This window comes from Uranotaenia lowii, chromosome 2 (genome assembly GCF_029784155.1).
Source record: "Uranotaenia lowii strain MFRU-FL chromosome 2, ASM2978415v1, whole genome shotgun sequence".
Taxonomy (NCBI): Eukaryota; Metazoa; Arthropoda; class Insecta; order Diptera; family Culicidae; genus Uranotaenia; species Uranotaenia lowii.
Genome location: NC_073692.1, coordinates 128,184,191 through 128,207,258, shown reverse-complemented (window position 1 = coordinate 128,207,258; position 23,068 = coordinate 128,184,191). Strand labels below are relative to the sequence as shown.

Genomic DNA, 23,068 nt, shown 5'->3' with positions numbered 1-23,068 from the left:
GAGACTTTATTTCACGAACTTTGAATAGATTAACACAATTATTCTTATTTTCCTCTATATTCTATCAACCAGACTTCAAGTCAAGGGTGAGTTTTTATTGGTGTTTGAGTAGATATAATAAGTAGATATTTCATGAAAGATTCTAATCAAAACTCTATTTCAGGTGGCAGATGATAAATACTTTGGCACAAAGCTGCCACCCCACAGCCGGTGTTGGTATATTAAAAAAAAAATATAGTTCTGGAAATAAATACATAATTTAAAAATGGTAGAAAATAATTGTTATTTATTGCTCATCATAGGCACAGCCAGTCTTCAATACGAATTGATATAATTGATACCAAATACAGCTGAATGTTTTGAAAGAAATAGCTGGTTTTCAGTAATCTGGATTGCTGATTTCCAGCTATTTGAATTGCTGGGATCCAGCATTAATGTTTGCTGATTTTACCAGTAATTCAAATTGCTGGAAATTTTGCTGGAAAGTCGGCGGGATAAAAACCAGCAAAATTTTGCTAGTTTCCAACAAAAAAAAATTAATGTGTATGTATTTGGTAATAAAATTGTTAAAAGAAAAATATTTTCGGATCATCGAATTGATCTCTACCCAGTAAATTTTAGTTCAATTCATTGAGACGCACATACAATTTATCTGGTTTTTTATTGTTTATTATATTTGATGTTTTTTTAACAATGATTTATTTTGATTTATCATGTTTTAATCGTACCTTGTTTAGTATTAGTTCACCTTACTTTACCTTTTTAATATCTTGGTTTATTTTGTTGACAAAGAAATTAAAATTCTTCCTATGAATCCTGTTACCCACTATCTATGTATATGGGAGGTTTCATGCGATTTTTTAGTCATTTACAGCATTTAAAAGTTAAGCGAACAAAGAATTTTTCATCTAATACCCATATCGTAGGATTTCCATACCATCCGTCATTTATTGACAATTTGAGAAATTTCTCAAGAAAAAAGACTTTGAATATCGAATACTGACTCTGATACTGAAAAACTAATTCTGAAGAACCAAGACCACGTGAAGAATATTGCAACAAAAACCACGTCAAAGAAGATCTCAGTGTAAATGTTGTGCAAATTAACCCTCAAACTGCTAGTTTTTTCCAAACCTGTCATATAAATTAGGGTTTTGTCTTTAGCGTGTTTATACTGAGCATTTCTGTCGCAACGTTTGATGGTGGCGCTTTTTGATTTTGTCCGTCGATTTCCGTTAGCGTTCCGAATCTTGTTATGGACTATTTTTGATGAAACGGCATATACACAACCTCTTTAAGATTTTCGATAAATATTTATGAAAAAAGGAAAGTCGAAATTTTATATAAATTTGGTTAAGTTGAATTTCTGATTTTTTTTAAATTCTTGTCCCTATTCAGTACTGCACTATCCTTGTTAACCCAATTTAAGTCATAGAAAATGCATTTAAAAAAGACAAAGTTACTTTAAAAGGAACTTTTTATTTTTCAGATTCAAATTAATTCGGCATATTCTCTTTAATTTCGTCAAGTTTCATTGCGAAGTTGAATATTGAATTAAAAAAAGCGTTTTGCCTGTTGAATAGCATTGTGTACTTACTATGGTTATTGAGATTATCGACTTCAGTCTCAGAATTACCTAGAAAAAGAAGAAAGAGTAGAATTAGTCAACCAACTGAAATGAAAGTAGATTAGTCATTAGATGATATGAACGATTTCTAATGGTTTATCAAAAGTAAAATTCGATTCTTATGTTGAAGAAACTAGCTTAATAGAACACGATTCAAAGATGTGCACCGTAATGTGAAAATTTTATCACAAAGAATGAAACACTGATGTATTAAATTATAGAAACATTTGGATTTTTACGTAGCAACAACTTTCAACAATTTTGAATTCGTTCTTTTATAAATTTTTACCCATACAACGCGTTTTTGGTTGACTCATCTCCAGAGCAGCTAACCCGAATGGGAAACAGATCTCGCTCGAGCTGTTTCAATGCCATTTCGGTTTTTAGGAGGCATTCTTGAGTAAATCAGTTGCCCCGGTTTACCTCAAACTCTTCCTCTATTAGGTATTTTTGCGAAACGCTTTCGTTTCTGATCGCTGCGTTTATTTTGTTAGTTCACATTTACTAATCTTAATCTACAACGGTGCCTCAAACCGCCTCCATTTGCCGCTGTCGTTTGACCAACCTAGTTGAAGATTAACGAATCTTCGAGCGTGAATGGGTTTCGAAGAAGACTTTTCTCTACCGCAGCCGCACGCAAGCAACCGAGGAAGAAATACTGCAAGAAAAACAAAAACATGCCAACCGCGCGCAGTGCTTCTGTTTCTTAAGAACCGAGTGCGTTGTTTGAAATTCCTGTCGATCGGTTTTTAATGGGAGTTTGATTTGGCACAAGTCTGCTATGGCAGCTCGCTGCTGCTCTCTGGTGTGTATCTATTTTCTGTCGAACAAAACCGTGAACAACACAGGGAAGAATCCAGCCGTCTCCGAGTTAGTTCTTACAAGTGGTTCGTTGCCTGGTTTACTCGGGACTCCTACTTAATGGGTACTGGCCGCGGAGTGAAATATGGGGTTCCGCTGGCCGAGCAGATAAGATTGAGTGAATGGAGGGCGGCCGATGATGAATTGTTCTTTTCAATAAGCAGATTCCAATTGCATGCGGCTAGTTGGACGCAAGCTGTTGTGGGGTTTGTTACAACTTTTTATCCGATGATTTTTTTTCTAACAAAAAACCATAAACCTTATTTTTGTGTGTTGTATTTTCGACATTTCGGTTTCGGAAGAAGTTGACAAGGTATGATCTAATGCTTAATTTACCCAAAACGACATTTCAATTTATGTTGATAAAAGAGGCTACTAATTCACCAAACACTTTTTATAGACAGACTACGAGTTGGTATTTAACACTCAATCAGCCTCCTTCTTCTCTTGGTTCAGAGAAATCAAAAGATCAAATAAATAGAAAAATTCTTATTCATAACTTTTAAAAATGTTGAGCATCGAAATTTAAGCAAAAACACGAAAAATCAGTTGATTTTATTAAAAAAAAAAAAGTAAATTTACTTCAGAATTGAACAACAATTATTTTGAGCATACTTGAGCGGACATTGTTTGAGTTATTTGATTGAAATGTCAACTTACCAAGTTTTCAATCAAAATAGCTTCATCAAATTAAATTTGAGTAATATTTATAAAGTATGTCCACTAGAGTGCCCCAAGTGACGAAACATTTGAAAAAGTTATGCGCTGCAGGCTTAAATTGATCCTAGGCCTAGTACAAGGTCTCACAGGAAAGAACAAGAAAATCCAGTTTTTCATGAATAACTTTGGTTCTCGTCGGCCGATTTCTTTTGAAAACAGTTTTTCTCAAAGCCTATTTAAACTATGACAAATATTTCATCCGAAGACTGCATTTCAAGTTAGGACACAAAAGTTATTAGACTTCAAAAAATAGTTAGCTTTTTTAAGGGTGATATTCATCACTATTAATGAGAGCCACTGCTTCGAACATTTTGACGCAGCTCTAACAGTGATGAATATCAACCTGAAAAAAGTTACCCCATTTTTTAAGTTTTAACTTTTTTTATCATAAGTGGAATCGAAATCCAGTCTTCGAATGAAATATTTGTCATAGTTTAGGCTTTAATAAAAACTGTTTTCGAAAGAAATCGGCCGAGTTTTCATGTTTCTCCCGAACAAAATGTCTTAAAATCCTATACAAAATTTAGGCTTGCTGAGCGACCCTTTCCCGTAATCCGATCTGGCCTAAGTTTGGCATGACACCTTGTACTAGGCATAGGATCAATTTAAGTCTGCAGCGCATAACATTTCACAAGCTTGAAATTTCTCATACAAATTTGGGGCAGTCTAATGTCCACGTGGACTTTATCTAAACCCATATCCCGTTCTACGTGGCCAAGCATTAGGCATCCTCGTCTATCGAAACTATTTAAATCATGATTTAAATCATTTTGATTTAAATCTAATCCACCCTGTTGCATAACTTGAGAACTATTCGTCGATTTGCATCAAATTTGACTTAAAATGATATTTGGGTACGAGAAATGGTGCTATGAATATTTGGTGCCTATACCTTCTTCCAGTGGGGAGAAAGAAAGGGGGGGGCGGGGGGGGGGGGGGCTCCTTTAGAATTTTCATAACTGGAAAACTAATGAAGCAAATGGAACCATACTTGGTATGGGAAGTAATTTTAATACGAGAAATGTTACTATATATTGGGAACACGCTGTTCTTTCAGTGAGAAAATTTTATTGGGAGAGGATGCTCCCATACAATTTCTATCAAAATTTAGTACTACTGCCTCCTTCCAAAGGGGCGATAGGAAAGTGAGAGGGGGAACCTTTACAATTTTTCGCACAATTTTAGAACTGACCGAGAACCAAATTTGGCATGGGAGGGAATTTGGATACGAGGAAAGGTTACAATTGTTATGCATAAACTGAGAACTTATCTTACAAATGGAACTAAATATTTAATGGGAAATCATTTGGGTTTTCTGATTATTTGAAACACCGCTCTTCCAGGGAGTACACAGGAAGTTGGGAGGGGGCGCCAATACAATTTTGTTGGTATGACTTCAGAAGTAAAGCCAATAGAATCAAATTTGACATGTGAAGATATTTAAATACACGATATGTTTTTTTAATGAATGTTACAGACACTTCTGTAACTTCTTCTTCGGAGGGGGTCGTTTTGCTTAAGAAATTATCTACCAATGGAACCAATTTTGATATGATAGGGTTTTTGATTACGAATAAATGGGATCCCTACCTCTTTCCAGCAGTTGCAGATCGGAAGGAGAAAGGGGGCTTCCATACAAGTTTTTTGGCTTAAATTGAGTTCCTATTGAGCAATAGAGTCCATATAATTTGAGAGAGGTTGCTTGCTTACGCAGAATTTGAAACTCTATCTTTAATCTCGAAAACGTATCAGAAAAATGGCGCAAAATGTGACGTTATTTAGATACTAACAATGTTTCTATTATAGTAGATCGTAAGCCCTTCCCGCATATTTTGGCATTATTGGAGAATCAATGTGAAGCTTACAAAAACAGAGCAAAAACGGCAAATCTTTGAAAATTAATTTAGGGATCAAATTTCAGAAAATTAGATTAAATCGTCTTTGTAGTGCCTTTTGTGCAAAATTCGCTTTTTTCCACGTAGTATCTTACTTGTTCTCGCTCAAGTAGCTCGTTGACGGAGACAGCTGAAAAAATTACATGCATTACAAAGCAGTAAGTTTACGAAAGAATTCTACAAGAATTTTCAAGACAATCGTCAAATCGCTAATTGAAATAAGATGTGTCTGTCTGTTTCAAAGTCTTACATACAAAGTCGAATTGATGTGAATTTAGTTATAAAGGCTTAGTTTCTCTGCTTTTGGCGAATTTATAACATCATGAATTATGAATGTTACACATACCTCACACAAATTAAACCGATTTTTTAATACTATTTGATTCATCATAATTTAGTGTTGATATTTTTCGTATTTCAGTTTATAGGCTTTTGCAGATATTTCCTAAAATCTTTAAAATTTAAAGCTAGAATCGATGGTTTTCATCAAATCTTTTAATGTGCTAAAAAAAATCTGGCGAATTTAGCTTATTGGAATTGAGCATAGCATCAGTTTTTCAAGAAAGCCTTAAAATTTTTAAACAACCAACTCACACTCAAATCAAATAAGCTAAATCAATCAAGTTCTTTAAATTTGATTATTTCATAAATATAATTTTTAATAGCAGATTGAATTTTTGTGATTCAAATCTGGTTTTTCCAAACCCGATTCAAATTAAAAATTTCAGATCACTGTTAATCAAAACACAAAAAAAGAACTCTCAGTCAAATATTTTACGAAATGATTACATGTTTCTTTATCAGCAAATATTTTCATTAACATTCAATTCTATAATTAAAATCCTGTAAAAGATTTTTTATAAATAGAATTCAGTTTTTTTTAACCAAACAACACTTGTAAAATAAACTCAAATTCTACTATATATTTGTGATTTTATTCTTCCACGAAATAGTAATTTTGATAATTTTAACACATACGGAAATATCTCATTTTATCCCTCGTGTTGCATACTCAAATGTTATAAATTGAATCGTTAAACTAAATTTTACGAATTTACATACAACTGTTTCGGCAATTCAGAGATACTAAATTTGTAGAATAAGTTGCAGTGGTTTCTGAGATATAGATTGTCGAATATCGGTGTTTTTTGGCTTATATTTTTTTCGCGGTCCTTAATATATTAATTAGATAGTGATACTTTTTTACGAGCTGAATCTGTATTGTATATTAATTCGGAATCTGATTTTGAACCTGAATTCAAAATTTCAAATTTGAATATGGTTTTGAATTTCAATATGATTTCTGAAATGTACAAAAAACGATTTTTCAATTCAGACTCCAAATCAGAATTTAAAATATAACCCGAAAATCGAAATTTGTTTCAGATCCCTCAGTCAGTAATCTTTGAATCAAATCTGAATTTATTATATCGATAGTTCATATTTAATCCGATTTGCGAATCTGAAATAAAACATGAATTACGAATTAGGAATCTGATTTTGAGTGTTCAACTCAGGATCACAATTTTGAAGCTTTGTTATGTTAAAATTCTGCATAAGAATAAAGTTAAGAACCTCAAATCTGAATATAAAACAAAAACTCGGCATTATTCTAATTTTGCTTCACATCCAGAAATTTATTATCAAAATACTGGGAATGCATATGAGTTTCGAAAACCATGAATCAACTTTGGAATGAAATGCAAAACTAAATTTTAACGACAATTTCAAAACAGCTTCTTGGATTTCCAATGATGATTTGAACGGAAAACCGAGAATCCTAAACTGGATTCAGAATCCAAAAATAAAAACAAAAATTCAATTTTGATTTTTAAAATCCGGAACCAGAACCTCGAAAATGAGTTAAATCCCATTTAAAATTTAATATTCAGAAATTATTTTCTAACAACAAGTGAGAAAATTTTGAGGTTTTTGCATCAGTTCTGAGTCTAAATTGTTAGTTTTGAATGAATGATCGAAATTGTATGAAAAATGTGAAATTTAGGGTGTACCACAATTGCATTTCTGGACCGCCATGGGGGGAGGGGGTTTAACCATCAAAACTATCCCTATATTTTTTTCTACTGTATTTAACAACTAAATTTTATGAAATGATGCAGAACCTTTGGATGCTAAATTATTTTCATAAAGTGACCTATTTATTACAGCTGTTCAAGGTGAACAAAAAAAAATTTTTTTTTTAAACAAAAAAAATAAAAACTTTGAAATTTCAAACTAAAAAAAAATAAAATAGATAATGTTCAATACATAACCTATTTTAATATAAAAAATCAGAGTTAAATAAAAAAAAAACGATTTTGATAAAAAAAAACCTGTTTTTTTTCGAAAAAAAATATTAACTTTTTCCACCCTAAACAGCTGCAAATATTGATAATGCCTGTGTCATACTGTAAAATAGTGTATGTGTGTAATTCAAGGTTTTGCTTGAAAGATTGTCGACCCAACTTCACCCAATAAGCCGTGATTCTATTTTACCAACCTGTCCACAAATCTTTACCTTTATCGTAGTAGAAACTGTCTTAAGGCATTTCACAAATCAACTGTTCCATAAACTACACAAGGCAACAAAATTCACATGGTATCGAGCTGCAAAGAATTTAGGACCTGATTTTGACTAACTTGGGGCGCAGAATTTAGTTTTTCTCTATCAGCTCTCGTTTTCAGGATAACTCGTTTTTTAGTATTTCTGACTTTTGAGGAAAAAGTTATGGTTTTATCGTTCATTTGACCGTGTTCTGTAGAAATGAGGAATTTTGAAGACCTTTAGAAAAAAAATAGCCAAACGAATTCTAAGCTATTTTTTAAAGCATAATTCGAAGCGGTTTGCAGTCTTCGGAAAAGTTGGAAAATAAATTAGAATGTTTAATTAAAAAACCGGAAATCGTTCTTGTATTATCTTGGACCAGTTTTTAATTATTTTTATTAATTTCCAAAAAAAAAAATGCAGAAATTAATTTTTTGGAGTATTGTAAGTTTGAAAGTAAAAAAAAACTAGGCAAGTTCCGAATGCTTGATTAGATGAACGATAATAAAAAGATTCAAAATCGGTTTTTGTTGTTTTAGGAATGTTGGGTTAAACGGCCAATTCAATATTTTTAAAGTAAATTTATTTGGAAGAAATCAAATGATGAGAATATGTTTGCCTAAGTTTCGAAACACTTTGTTAAATTTGTTAAACTTCTGTAAATTTCATGTAAGGTCTCAAAAATATTAAAAAAAAAACAAACAATAACTTTGAGGATACACCATTAGATGTAATGTTTTCGACTCAGAAAATAGTCCATAACTCGCAACATTTTCGAAACTTTAGATTGTTTTAAACGGTGGAATGTTTATTAAGTTTTTCATTGGCCAGCGAGTTTTGTTTGAAGGTCTTGAAAAAATAGTTGCTAGGTCGGGTAAGACGGACACCTCAGGGTCGGGTAAAACGGAGACATGCGTTTCTCCAGGTTTTTTTTTTCAAATTTTTCATCGGTTTGATCCTCCATATGCCTTCAAAAGACCTTGGCAAGAGCAATTGTCGGTCGAAGAGGACATTTGAATAGTACAGGAGGATCCAGGAATATAATTAGATCTAAACACAATTTAAAGTTCGAAATATTTTTTTCGAAATTTAAGAAAGAGAGCTAAAGACAACAAATGCGCTAAATGTTCATGTGACTTTGTGAGTTTTGAAAATTTGGAAATTTTGAAATTTAAAGTTACAACTAAAAAAAGGAATATATGGACATATTTTTACTGCATTTTAGGCAAGTAAGCCATCATATTTGTCGAAGGACATTCAAAGGTTCACAATAGACAGCTGCAAGCTTTGTATGGAAATTTCAAATTTAATAATTTTTACACCTCCCATAACTTTTTGGGTTGTTTTTATTTCCAGAAAAAGCAATAAAAATTTTGGAAGCGACTCCTTCAGTCCTGAATTAGCGCAACGAGTTTTAATTTTGTATGGAAATGTGTATGTGAAAACATAATTTTTCATTAAACAAATTACCAGAGATGTACTGGATGTTCGAAAAAATATAATTTTAGATTTTAAATATTTCTTGATTCTTGAAGTATATTTCGTGTGGATAAGCTTATAATTACCCTAGATCTAACCTAATTATTACCCTGAAAGTATATTCAATATTATTCAAAAACAGAATTTAAAATATTTTTTTTTGAATTTTAGCGTTTTTGACAGCTATTTGAAAGCTAGGATGAAAATGAAAAATCGCAAAAAATGACTGCATAGCCATTGAATTCGATGATTTATATAACCATAGCAAAAACATTTCCTGAAATGGTTGTAAACTCTAGCAAGCAAAGCCTGCCGTTTTTAAAGACTTTTTAATGAATTGAATTTTTTTTTATTTTTAAATGGTCTTAATTTTTTTCATCAAATGCTTAACCCTTCGTTTCATAAAGTTACAAATATGCAACAATTAATTAAAACTGTTCTAAACTTCACATTTAGCTAAAAAGTAAATTTTTTTTTCGATGGGAATAATATTTATAATTTCAAGATCACGTTCAATTAAAAAAAATATATTTTTAGTGTTTATAGGAACCAAAAAAACCCACTTGAATCTGAAAAATATGGAATGTGGAAAAAGCCTAATTTTTCAAATTTTTGGCCTAGTGTAATTCATATTGAGAATTTTTTTTCGACTCAAAAAAAATATTTTCGTATTCCCACTAAAGTAATTTACATAATAAACAAAATTTGAGATTTTTTTTTGTTTTTTCTCTGATATAATGGGTTTTCAATAACTGTTGCAAATATGCAACACCATGCAACGGTAGTACCCTAGGTAGTTATATGGGTTCCATAGTGTGTTTTCGAAACTTGCATCGTTAAACAGTGTATTTGTTTCCCGATGACAATGTTTTCGTTATAAATGATTTATTATCATGTTCAGGCCGTATTAAAAGGGGGGGGGGATGAGAAAAATTGCCCCCCCCCCCCTGAATAAAGAGGGCCCCCGAGGTGAAAAAATAAAAGTTTTGCTCTAAACCGTTATCAAAACTAGAAAAATATTATAAAAAGTTCAAAATTTATCAAACTTTAAACTAGGACGGGTCCGAATAATTAACTTATTTAGGATTTGTAATTCAGCGTATGTAAAACACATTATTTTGATTTTTTTTCCGCGGCCCATTGGTATAACAAATACATATTTTGAATAAAAAAAAATGTCGGATGCCTTCACAACTTGCAAAATAAGCATACACCAATTTTCAAAAGTTCTATATTATTCAACGTGATTCAAACTCAAGTACGGGGCTTTATCCAGAGAGTTTATAAATCTAAAAACAAACAACGAATACGCTTTTTTATTTTTCCACTTGAAAATTCAGTACTATCTGCCAACATTCGATAACCGAGGTTTGAAGTATTGTTTTGCTTTTTTTTTCTTAGAGATGAAGGAATGATTTGATTGAAAATTACAATGCTCATTATTTTTTACTAAAGTATGAGCCGTTTCTTATTATCAATCGACGAAAAATGCTCTTTATTTATACTATTTAACCTTTTCCTGGAAGCTCTGGAAGTTGATTTTAAATTGAAACTTTTTGTTCTCGAATTTAGTTTTATTTTTATTTCTTTTTTATTCTTAAACTGATTTCAAGTTTGAATTCTAATTTTAGAATCATGTTCCAAATTCTAATGCTCATTCCGAAGAAATCTTTATTGTTCTTTTAATTTTGCCAACAAATGATATTTAATAGTTTAATGTAATTTGTAATTGGATCATTCCTTCAAAACTAAATTGAGACTTTGCTCTTCAATATCAAGTTTGTTTATTAAAACTGGCATATAGTTATGGTATAAATTAAGATTAAGAATCTTTATCAGAACCAATTTAAAAACGTTTTCGGAATTGATATGTGTTGATTTGTTCAAGGTTATGTTCAGAAAAGTTGTATAGGTAAGAAGCTTTCCATTTTGCCGCCGGTCGTGGCCTAGAGGATAGCGTTCCAGCCATCTAAGCCAGAGTCCATGAGATCGAATCCCGATCACGACACATATAGTGCTCTTTCTGGTGGTAAGATGCTAGCCATAAAATCCTTGAAAGATGTACGCCTTAGAGTTAAGTAAATTAGATCTCTTCAAAGAAACATGAAGTTTCACTGAGATCCTATATGTGTGTGTTCGTTTTTTTAGCACCTTCAAGCAAACGTAAGAAATAATTTCCTCAGTAGGTGGTATATTATCGCATAACTACTCCTAGCTAATTTCTCGAGAGTCTTTGTAGTCTAGTGGATAAGCTGGTGCGAGTCTGGTTCTGATGTGCCAGGCTGGGTTCGATTCCCGGTATCGGCGAGACAACTTTTGGGTTCGAATCCCATAAGAAGCCGACAGGTAAGATGTGTTTCCTCTTATAACTGATTATATGAATGTTTAACCAGCTGCCAGCTGGCCAGCTATATGCACGGTCGCCGGAATACCTCTAAGTAACCTGATTGACTCGTTCTTCCAAAATATACCTACATACGAAGCCATGGGGTCGGTCCCAGAATGCATGAGAGCACATACTTAGGCAGAAACTGCGGTGAATCCGTGCACCCATGGTGGAAAACCAACATACATAACTACTCCCAGATAAATTCTTAACTTTCCGGTGTCCAGAAATCTAGATTTGCGAAGTTCCTGTGCGAAAACTATGATTAGTGCAAAAGAAATTAGGAATAAGCATTTATTTCCAGTTGTCAAGTGTGAAGAAAAAAAGGTGTAACCGTTTCATGTTGTTGCAAATATGCAACAATTAATATTTTTTCTAAATAACCGAAATATGTGAAAATAATATTTTTTCCTTATTTTTCCCTTCATGTATTCATCATTGCGCACTATTGAGAATTTTTTCGAGAAAAAATAAAAAATCATGAAATGAAGGGTTAACATGATGTTAGCAAAAAATTTCAAGGTTAATTGAATTTTCTGGATGATTTAATGTGCAAAAGCTTCTTCTTCCATACCACTTTCCTTGCAAAATTGAAATGCGTTCCGATTCAACCAAATCATCTCAAATTTTACACTGATGCTTGGTGATCCAGAAAGCATCGAAAAAACATATGGGAGCCTAAAGTATTTTTTCCAGCGTTCTAGTGCACAATACAGGAAGGTTAAATTCTTAGAAAAATTAGTCAACCATGTCCCTATAGAAAGGTTGCCAGATTTCCCGGATTTATCCGGGTTTGCCCGGATATTTACTATATAATTTGGAAAAAGTCCGGTCCGGCCCGGTTGCCCGGATTTCATTGTTTATATCAGGTTTATTCTCATTTTCATTCACAAACCACACTCTAAAAAAAAAACAAATTGTGTTATACATTTTTTTTTTACTTCTGCGCCCAAAATTAAATTTGCTGAGCAATTTTTATAAAAATAATCATAAAAGGTTTTTTGAAAGCATTAAATACGATTTAAAATCTGTTGATAAATTATGGTGAAAAAATATTTTTCAAATTTTTTGGCTTGATTTATGATAAGTTATTTCTAGGTTTTGACCAAATTTGCCTGGATATAACCAGGATTTCGGTCGATCATTTTGAAATCCAATGCCCGGATTTTGCCAGGTTTTTAGATTAAAACATAGCCCGGTTTGTCCGGCCCGGATACGTGCTGGAAAAATTCTGGCAACCTTACCCTATAGGCCAGGGTCGGGTAGATTTACTCTCAACATCATAAAATTTTGCCGAAATCTGAATATTTTTTTATTTTTTAAGCCTCCTGTACATTTCTGTTTATTGAACATTTCATGAATTTCTTCATTTAGAATGATAAAAGAAACACAAATTTGTCAGTTTTGAAATGTGTAATCGGCGTGTGAGTTTCCGATTTCAACAAAACCCAACTTTTTCCGAACACAACCATCTGGTTGGCCGAATGGCTGGCAATTACCCACTGAAGAAGCCCCATTAGTAGCTAATTATGTACCGAACCAAACGATCCGTATCCATTCCAGTCAAAAGTTCTAACAGTAGGGCGTCTTCTCAAATTACACGAGGTTAGGTACCCACATACATTGGTTCGAGAAGTCCTTGTATTCCGTGGTGTCCTTTTATTTTCCAAATGTTTATTTCTTCTTGACCTGAACTAATTATCGTTCCCATTAAACGATGCACAAGCTCGTTTTTCAAGGGCCAAAAAGCAAGATTGTTTACCGGGTGAGTCACTGTTGGTTGAGGGCTATCAAAGTTAGAGTTCGTTTGTTGACACAGTATTAGTTACATACATGGAGGTAGAAAAGTTTTAAAAGAGAAGCTGAGATAAACAAACAGAATCTCAACACCTGGAGCTGTGGAGTTCGTATTCAATGACAGTTTAATAAATAAAATATTGAGCTCAGATTACAAACCTACTTTTGACAAACAAATGATAATTTGTTCAGTCGCACCATTCCCTGAAAAGTTTAACGTACCTACATTTTAGTTACAAATGAGTTCCTTTCTCATTTGAATATCTAATTGAGCGATGGAAATTCCTTTTTGCTTCAGTGTTTTACAAAATTGCTGCTTCACAACGGGCTAGTTCTTTTTATGTTAAAATCAACTGATGGAAATAAGATAACCGAGACCGAATACATATCGCACCGGCAAAAACATCGTCCAGACATCGGACTATTAAAACTAACAAAATCTTTCGTCAAATCATTGGCACGTCGTTGTTGTACCTCGCCGGCTGGAAGTTTTCCATAGGTTGCGATCCTTAATCAGTGAATTTTTCTTCTCTTCTTTTTCAACCTATCCACATGCAAGTAATTTAAGGACCGAGCCTAGGGGTGACTTTCGTTTCTACTTGGAAACGTCCCCATTCACGGGAGGTCCTGTTCCTTTGGCATGGACGTAGAGACCAAAAGAGGCAGCAAAAAAAAGTACCGGACACAAACTGACCCGTGGTTGTTGCCAGCAGTAATGAATTATCTTGAGCTATGATCGACAGGACATAAACGAACCCAGCAACAACAATTGCTGTTAAACGAAGGCATAAAACGGACAGTCAGTCCTGCTATAGTAACGGCACAACTCTACAGACTGTGAACGGTACGTGGAAAATGCATGCCATTGTGGTTTTTTTAATCGGTTTGGCATCACCCTCCTTCTAAACCAACATAAGGACGAGTGTGAATCAAACGATAAAGTCAACGGTATTAAATAGTATTACGTTGGCAAATTTTCGTAAACGAGCTCGAACCCATAGAAATGAACTCGAACTCATTTCTACTAGGCCCTTGTAAATTATAAAAAAAATACGAAAATCGCAGTCATAAAAAAAAGAATAAATATGACTTATTCACTCCTGAATTATCATTATCGTACACATTTTTCACGAGATATCTGTAAGAGTCTTAAGCGTTCTCTCAATCAAAGGACACCCAAATTCCATTGCATTTCTCCTTCACATCGCTGTAACAAAAACGTTCTCTGTTTATCAACAGTTTGTTGTCATGGACACTTGGCTTGGAATCGATTCACTTCTCACCGGCCCCAAAGCCAAAATATCTGTACACCTTTTGAGCAATGATTTATATCACATTATTACGTATTCATGTTTTGTGGCTGCGTGATTTAATTCGAATGGTATTACCAAAACGTAGGTATAGGTATCAATTATGTTTATGGAATGTTTCGATCTACTACAATATATTCACTTCCAAAACGGAATTCCGTGCAGCTAATCATGCGAAGGCGGAAGATAGAGGGTCTAATCTTTTACCTTACCCATACTTTACTGATTTCGGCTTTTGGAAAAAAAATCTTTCCATCCTTCCACAAAACGGAAGCAGACGGCAATAATAGACTGATCAATAAAAGGTGTAACAATTCGCTGGATGGATGGACGCCCTTCTTGGCAGCTAGCAATTGTAGCCATATTTCCCTTTCATGTGACCTACCTGTTGTTCGAAGAGTTATGTTTTCCGATGAGTTTCGGAAAAATTGAAATTAAAATCAAATCGTCTGTACGAGGGTGCTAATGACTTTATATGAATCTGGTAATGATGAACGACCCATTCGTTTGCACATGCATTGTTCAAGTATATTGCAACTCATTGTACACATTTCTGTCTACAACGTTTGATTTTTGATACGAAGATTTCAGATTTGAATTTAACGATAGTGAAGCATAAGTGTCTGATTCAACATATTTTTCACATGAATAGAGCATCAACAAGATACAACTTCGAAACACTGTGTTTTATTAATAACTTTTGAATGCATGAATGAAAATTGATGATTTTCTGATAAGCTAGTAACGTATTGTTCACATGTGCAAATTTTTTTAACGTTCTGTCACGTTATTTTTGAGATAGCGTCTAATAAAGAAGTTCATCGACTTTAATATTTGGGCACCACCTGTAATTCGCACTATGAATCACCCTTTTTCAGATCAAAGATTTTTTGAATTTTTTTTCCGTTTCCTGAAGCTTAACTTTCAAAACTACTCAAAACTTTTTAATTTGATAGAAGTTATGACAATTTTAGCAGATTGTCCTCTTTCGGCACAAAAACAACAGATTTGACTTTTCATCACTCCCCCTTTGTTTTCGAGTAATTGCACCATTCCAGATCCATCCAAAACAGAGAGTATCAAATTTGTAGGATCTATGGAAGTGTTATTCAGGGAAAAAGGTCGCATTTGACGGCAACCTTCTTTGTATATTTAGCCATTTATTGTGTTAATAGTTATGTAGCACTGACTTATGTACAGCTTCCACAGATCGTCAGCCTTTTCTAGTGCTGGAAATAAAAAAAAACAATTTTAGTCCTTTGTATATGTCCGGAACATCTATGCGAGACTTGTCAACAAAAAGTTTCTGTCTCGTAACAAGCCAGGTGCCCGCTAAAGAGTTCGTTTCACTGTCCTTCAAGTTATTTTTAAAAATATCTCCCCGGTAGTGGTTCCAATATTTTGCGAACGATTTGACCACCGTATTTTGTTTATTTTTTCGGCGGGCAGCTTTTTTATCTTGCAGAAATGAAGACAGACCTGTATATTAGTCAGCTAGATGAACTAGACAAAAAAAAATGTCACTCACTTCCCCAATCGAAAATTTTTGATTTGCGTTTGATAAAACCTCTAATATACCCTACCTTCAAGGAGTCAATCATCTTCACTTCATGAATCGTGAAAATTAGAATGAATTAGCTCACTGTTAGATCCTCCTTAAACGATTTAGACCAAACCCACCGGGCGATGCTATTTCGTTCGGTATTCTGGAAGTTTTGATTGGTTGCGTTTTTATCTACTTACTGATCTCCGCACCCATTGTTGCCATCCAGCTTGGTATTTGTGTTTGTTTATTTTCTGATAGCGACGACTGGCTGCGTTGCTACCGGGTTGCTATACAAATGCATCCTGTAACAACCTACTGCTCGAATGCTATTTCTCGAATCAAGTTAGCGACAGTTGGTCCGATGATGGGTTGATAGATATGTTACTGAACGTACTCGATTCGAGGTTTAGCAACCATTGGTGGGCCTGGTCTTACTATATGAACTTTGGTCGAAAAGTTGATTTCCTAAATTTTTCGCACTCCTGCCCAGAATATTTATTCAATAACCTTCTTTATTAGAAGATATCTCAATAATATGGATGCAGAAGATATTAACAAAACAAAGTGTTGCATTATCGCATGGTTGGAAGATGAAATTCCAGCCGGACTTAATAAAAGATTAATATTAGTTTAATCACACTGATTTTGTTTAAGGAATCTGGGAAAGAAAGTAAAAACTACAAATTACTAAATCTAACTTAACAGTAAAAATTGGAATGAAAACGAAAAGTAAACCAGGTAAGGAGGCTCCCCGTGAAATAATGTCTCGAATAGTTTAACTTAAATACAAGTCAAGGAGGGCCCCTTAAAGTATGAATTGCAGAATTTTCCGGCATTTATGTGGGCTGAGCAAATCAGGATAAAATTTCCCCAAAGCCTAACAAAATTTGGGCATTGTAAATTTTTCGACGTAGAATCCTAACATGGCAGAAACCAGAAAGGAAATTGAAGAAAAACACCTCAATTTTTTTTTCAAATGAAACATGTTAGCAGCGTTCAAACCGTTTTTCAAACTCCCAAAAAAGTGACCAATTTAGATTCAATGTTTTTTTTAAATAAATTATGAACGTAGTTTGCTTTACTTATCCTCTTTACTTTGAAAATTTGAACTTGTCCGAATAAATCCGGGGGATTTGAAATGCTTACATTACAATATACAATACATATATCATGTTTTCTTAACAATTCAATGAAGAACATATTTAAGGTAGACCCAGTGAATCAAACGTTGTGTTTTAATAAATTTTTCCAAATTCAAATAAAAACGTTATGGCTTTAAACTAGCGGCTAGGATAACTTTTCTCAGCTTTGTCAACATTTAAATTAATAATAGTAATTCTCGCTTCTTGAAAGGACATTTGCAGTACAGAACAGGTGGAATCGAGAAAAACATCTCCCATTTTCACTGAGCACAAATTTCTCGCATTAAGTACAAAAATAAATCGCTTTTACTTTAAGCTTTTACATTTTTTGTGAGGAATTTTATAAACATGCAATTTGTGGATAGATCAATGTTTACTTAAATTAAAAAAAGTCCAGATTTTTCAATCTGTGCAATATTCGGGTATTATTGAAATAAAAACAAATGGGCTATCTAGAATGAATTTTCAAATCATTGAAGAAATTTGTCTTCGTTAAAACATTCTTCACCCCTTTTCCGAAAACCAATGTAAAAAAATGTATAACACCATTAGACCAATCCGCCAAACTGCAGGATGCCGACGTTAAATAAAACTTTTGCGATTTATTTGACGTGTTTATTGTTGAACGTCTCGAGCTATTCTGACAAATTATCAATCTTAGCCTGCTTAGAGCAAGTTAACTGGTGTTGGGAAAAAGTGGTAGAAATTTTGAAAACTTTTAGCACATTTTGAAAATGTCAAAATTTCTACCACTTTTTCCCAACACCAGTGAACTTGCTCTTAACTATCTTAAATTAATCTAAGCCTACCTGGTCCCTACAATACTGAGTTTCTCTATAAAATTTCCATTCCAATTTCAGTCTTCGATGTGATATTCGAATATATGTAAGCTTTTCTAACTAATTAAACCGAAATTTTTTGCTTCCAATTTAGAGAGACTTTTATTTTGAAATAATTCTCTCCTGATCCTGAATTAAGCATGTAACTTTCAAATTTACCATTTTCAATTTTTTTTTCTTAGCGACCCACAACACTCGCTCAGACTAAAAGGCTTGAGCCCCCTGGTAATGTATGCTAACTGTTGTCAGCATGTCTGGTACCAAAACAAGGAAAATCTGAATAAAAAAAACGCGAGCAAATTTTAATAATGCTGAGCACTTTAAAAATGATTATAAAAAAATTCTCATAGTTGGTTTGCGAATTTCTTAGAGTGATTCTCTAACCATGAATATTTCTAGGTTTTTTTTTATTTTACCTTCTTCCAGGTTTTACAATACAAATTCAATTCATTGAGATTATCAATTCTTGTGTTGTTTCTCGAATTTCATGGTTTGAAAACTCGGGATCTCGAGATCAATTTTACTCTAAAACTTTTACGATGTATTTTTTTTTTTTTTTTTGTGATGGTCCCACATTTGGGTCCTTCCTCCACCCCATACGCATCTTTAGAAGTGGGAGGGACAGTTTATCCTTAGGATAATTCATATTGTTTACTTTATTTTATCAATTTCTGTACGACTTATTCGTCTTACTCCCGCGTATGTCCATCACCGTACAATTTCTATCTGATGCTTCGTCAGATCTTCATCACTATTGTATTATCCTTTTTAGGATTAGTCCTTTTCTCAAATTATCTGTTTCACGTAATTTATTGCCAGGTTCTTAAAAGTGTTTAAATTTGGGCTGTCTTTGATACTTCTTAGTAGGTTGTTATACATTTTCAGTCCGTTATAGAACACAGAACGTTTTGTCATCTCTTTTTTCGAGTTTGGTAATCTAAAATCATGTGCTCTTCTTGTATTGTATCCCTGTACATCAATTCCGTACTGCAGACCGTCTGATAGATAAGCTGGAAGCAATCCTCTAATCATTTTGTAGATAAAAATCAAACTGTTATACGCAATCCTCTGCTTAACTGACAACCATTGCAGCATATCAAGCATTAAAGCACTAGGAGTGTATCTGTTGCATCGTATAACTACTCGCATTATTTTGTTTTGTATTCTTTGCAGCCGCTTTGTTTGTGTTTCTGATGCATGAAGCAATATCGTAGCACCATAATCAAAGTGTGGCATAATAACAGATTTCACGTAAGTTATTTTTGACCAAAAAGTCATATACCTATTTATTCGACAAAGTACACCATATTTAATGGCAATTTTCTTTATGATGTAGTCGATGTGAGCTATGAAATTTAGTTTTTCGTCGACTTGTACTCCTAAGTATTTTACCTGACGTACTTTTTCGACGACACAACCATCAATTAACAATTCTGGACAAACTCCAATCTGTCGATTTCCAATAATCATCCAGCTGGTTTTATTTAAATTAAGGCACAGTTTTCTATGCTTTAAAAACTCTGCATTGTTTCTCAAATCTGAATTGGCCTTTGACACCACGAGCTCGTAAGTCTTTACCACTCCAGTAGGAGACGGAATCATCTGCGAACAGTTTAAGGCTACCATGACGTAAGCAATTCTGCATGGAATTTTAGTTGAATTCTTTTCTATTATTTATTCTTCTAATTTTGGATTCCAATTCTTAATTCTTAATGTTACCAAATTCATTTTGCATTCGACGAAACACACACACCAAGCGATCAATGGTTGAATAAAAAACCTGTTAATATCAATTTTTGAATATTTAACATACACAGAATTTATGTTGGGGATTTAGTCATTGAACAAATTACGAAAAGAATTTTGCATTGGACAGCTGTAATCAAAGTTTTTATTTTCGATTGGATGGTTAAAAAACCCTTCCGCAAGGTTTGCACGTGATGTATCAACAATTATTTTTTGCAAATATCATAAATTACCTTCTAAGCAGGCATAATAGTGTTTTGAAGGTTAAATACTGAGCTTAATGTTATTATTTATTTTTGAAGTAATCTTAGTAATAAAAATGTAAAATTTGAAGTTCTTAGAAAAAGTGGTTGAATTAAATGGATTCTTTCGATTGCATTGATTCAGTAGAATTATTCAACCAAGTAAACATCGCAACACATAATAGAAAGTAAATTTTAAATTCAGGACGTCTAAAACGTAGGCACCAAAAATACTCTGCTCTTGTGTAATGTAGAGATTAAAGGACACTGGTGTTATACCTACTATGGATGTCTTAACAAAAAATCAACACCTATATATTCATAAATATTGCATCACAATATCAGACAGAACATTTGACTCTAGAATCCGTAGATAAAAATTGTATTTGAAAATGTTTACCACAAAACCTCAAAAAAAAAATTATCAACACAATATTTCTAAAGAAATTAGTGTTGGGATTCATTGATGAGCAAACTAAAATTTCAGGTTCAGACTAATGGAAAAAATATTGAATTGGGTGGGAGACAGAAGCACATTTCTGTAGATGAATATAGAAGATAAAATCCTATCAAAGTTAAAATTAGAAAAAAATGGATATGCTAGAATGCATGTTTGACATTTAAAAGTCAGATTCAGAATCTACAATAAGCCACTAAATACAATTTAAGAATTGCAGCTGGGTTCTAATCATAACATTTTTTGACAACTTGGTAAGAACTTTAACATTTTGTACCTATACTGTTTGACCTCGCTAACGGGAATCTCCTATCAAACTCAAACTTACGTCACAGACAGAGGGTTCAGAGATCAACAATTGAAAATGGACGCAAATGTGTCATTCTACGGCGTGTCCGTCGTCCGGCAACACCGAGAGGACCATGCGTAGGTCAAATGTTGTTATTGCGGGGCGGTGCTGTGATCCAAAGTCACAGTCCAGTCATCCAACAGAGCGACAACAGAATCGTTGATATATGCATGTACGTACTACATACATGCTTTTATCATATTCTATGCTTCTATGCTATCTCACTGTTGACCACATACGACGGGCACGGCACGAAGTCACCGATCTGTCAAACAGTGCATAATATAAAATCAAAATACACCTTTTTTGTTTGAACTGGTGTCTGTACGATCAGATCACCATGGACGGGCTCAGTTTGGGAGATCGACTTTGGTGGTTGTGCAAAATGACTCCAACTTGTTGGGCTCGTTTGTATTGGTGTTAGGATGAGTAATGATCATTAAACGGAATTTTACCTGTCTGGATTATAATAATTGCAACATGAATCGAATTTTATCTTTTTGAATGATTACGTTAATGGGCAGGATAGAAGTTCATGAAATATAAACGATGACGTATGTTAGAAGACCGAAACTTCGAATGAAAGTCAAAACCAAAAATACACACACCAACAAGTGATCCACGCCCTCAACTGAAGGCATTCTTCTCAATGGACACCTTTAAGGTGTGAATCTACAGGTGGCACAATAAGCTAGAAAGCAGCTTTGAATTTTTTAGAACTTTCAGTGGATTAAGACCAATTGTTTTATCGATTTAGGTATTTTGTCAACGCCCAATTTCTTTTTATTAGAAGACTTAAATACGAACACCCTTTTCAGAGCCTCAATTTCAAATTGTTTTTTCGGTGATTAGCAGCATTCTTACCTGGCTGTGTTGGTGTGCTTGCAGAGCCTCCAAATTGCTGGTCCACGCTTCGGTTAACCCGTCCTGTGGGTTCCACCCTACGCCAGAAAGTTGATTCAATTACTGCTGCTTCTAGCACGATTAGTTAACTCGCCACTGGGTTAATGGATTACACTGCACTTTGACCCATCTGTAGCACCCGATCCGGGGAGCTTCACAATCACCGAACTGCAATAAACAATTACTGGACGATCACAGACCTGATTGGGGTACCACCCGTCACACGGGACAACCTGCAGAACTAAGCCACACCAAATCCACACTGCTGCAACAAATACGATCTGTGAACGGAGAGGCACCAGACTTCGAATCTCCAAGTAGCTGAATCAGGAGAGTGAATAATAAACTTGAAACCTTCAATCGAAACCCCACACACACAGTAACCGGCACTATTCCGATAGAGTAATATCTGGCCGGACCTCTGGACTGGACATCAACGAACCGAGCACCTCGTTGCAAAGACCCAATACGCGTCAAACCCAGAAAAAAACACAACAATACGCCTCACGCAAGAAGCCGCGCGCTCTCGAAATTTGTATTCATCGAGGTGTTGGTTCAGCTTCAGGTTCCCTGAATCTCTTGCTCACATCGACACACGACGGAATGAAACGGTCACTTCCAGCAACTGAAGAATCTCTACCGAAAACACAACACAACCGTTACGAATGGCACCTTGACGTAGACTGGCTTTCTGTATGGAAGCGAAACCGTACCTCGGGAACCGGGAATAAACTGTTTACATGCTGCTGCTGAGCTGAAGTGAGACGTGAGAATGAGTTTGTTATGGTTTTACCGGTCTCTCCCGCGTGCTCTCCTCACTTGAAGCAGTGAGAGAATCGGGAGGATTACTAGACTGGTTCATGGTTGTTTGCTTCATTATTAGAACAAAAAAAAGTCAATAAACTGTTTAGTGCGACTATTCGACATGTTTAGCGCGATCTTTGGTGTATGGCTGTAAGTTAAAAATGTCTTACAATAAAAAATAAGGTCAATATTGGGACGATAACTCGCATTTTGTAAGATGTCATGAAAACCATTGCATTGTTATAAAAATTTATTTTTTTTTTTTGATTTATTTTCATATTTTTTTATGGAAAGCTTTTTTTTTATTTATTAGCTTAATGTTTGGTCAACCATTGTCAATTGTTTGTCTTATTATATTTATTTTTGTAATGTTTTAGATACATTCAGAACTTATTTGTTACGTTTATAATATTTGTTTTT

General features: G+C 34.0%; 1 protein-coding gene across 1 annotated transcript in view; it reads right to left on the bottom strand.

Annotated features, from left to right (window-relative positions):
* Positions 1-22,509, bottom strand: part of LOC129740936 (CD109 antigen-like) — a 185,622-nt gene extending 163,113 nt beyond the window's left edge. The window contains exon 1 of the mRNA XM_055732589.1: positions 21,806-22,509. The gene's annotated coding sequence lies outside the window, so the exon portion shown is untranslated. The remainder of the gene's footprint in view (positions 1-21,805) is intronic.
* Positions 22,510-23,068: the final 559 nt, after the last annotated feature.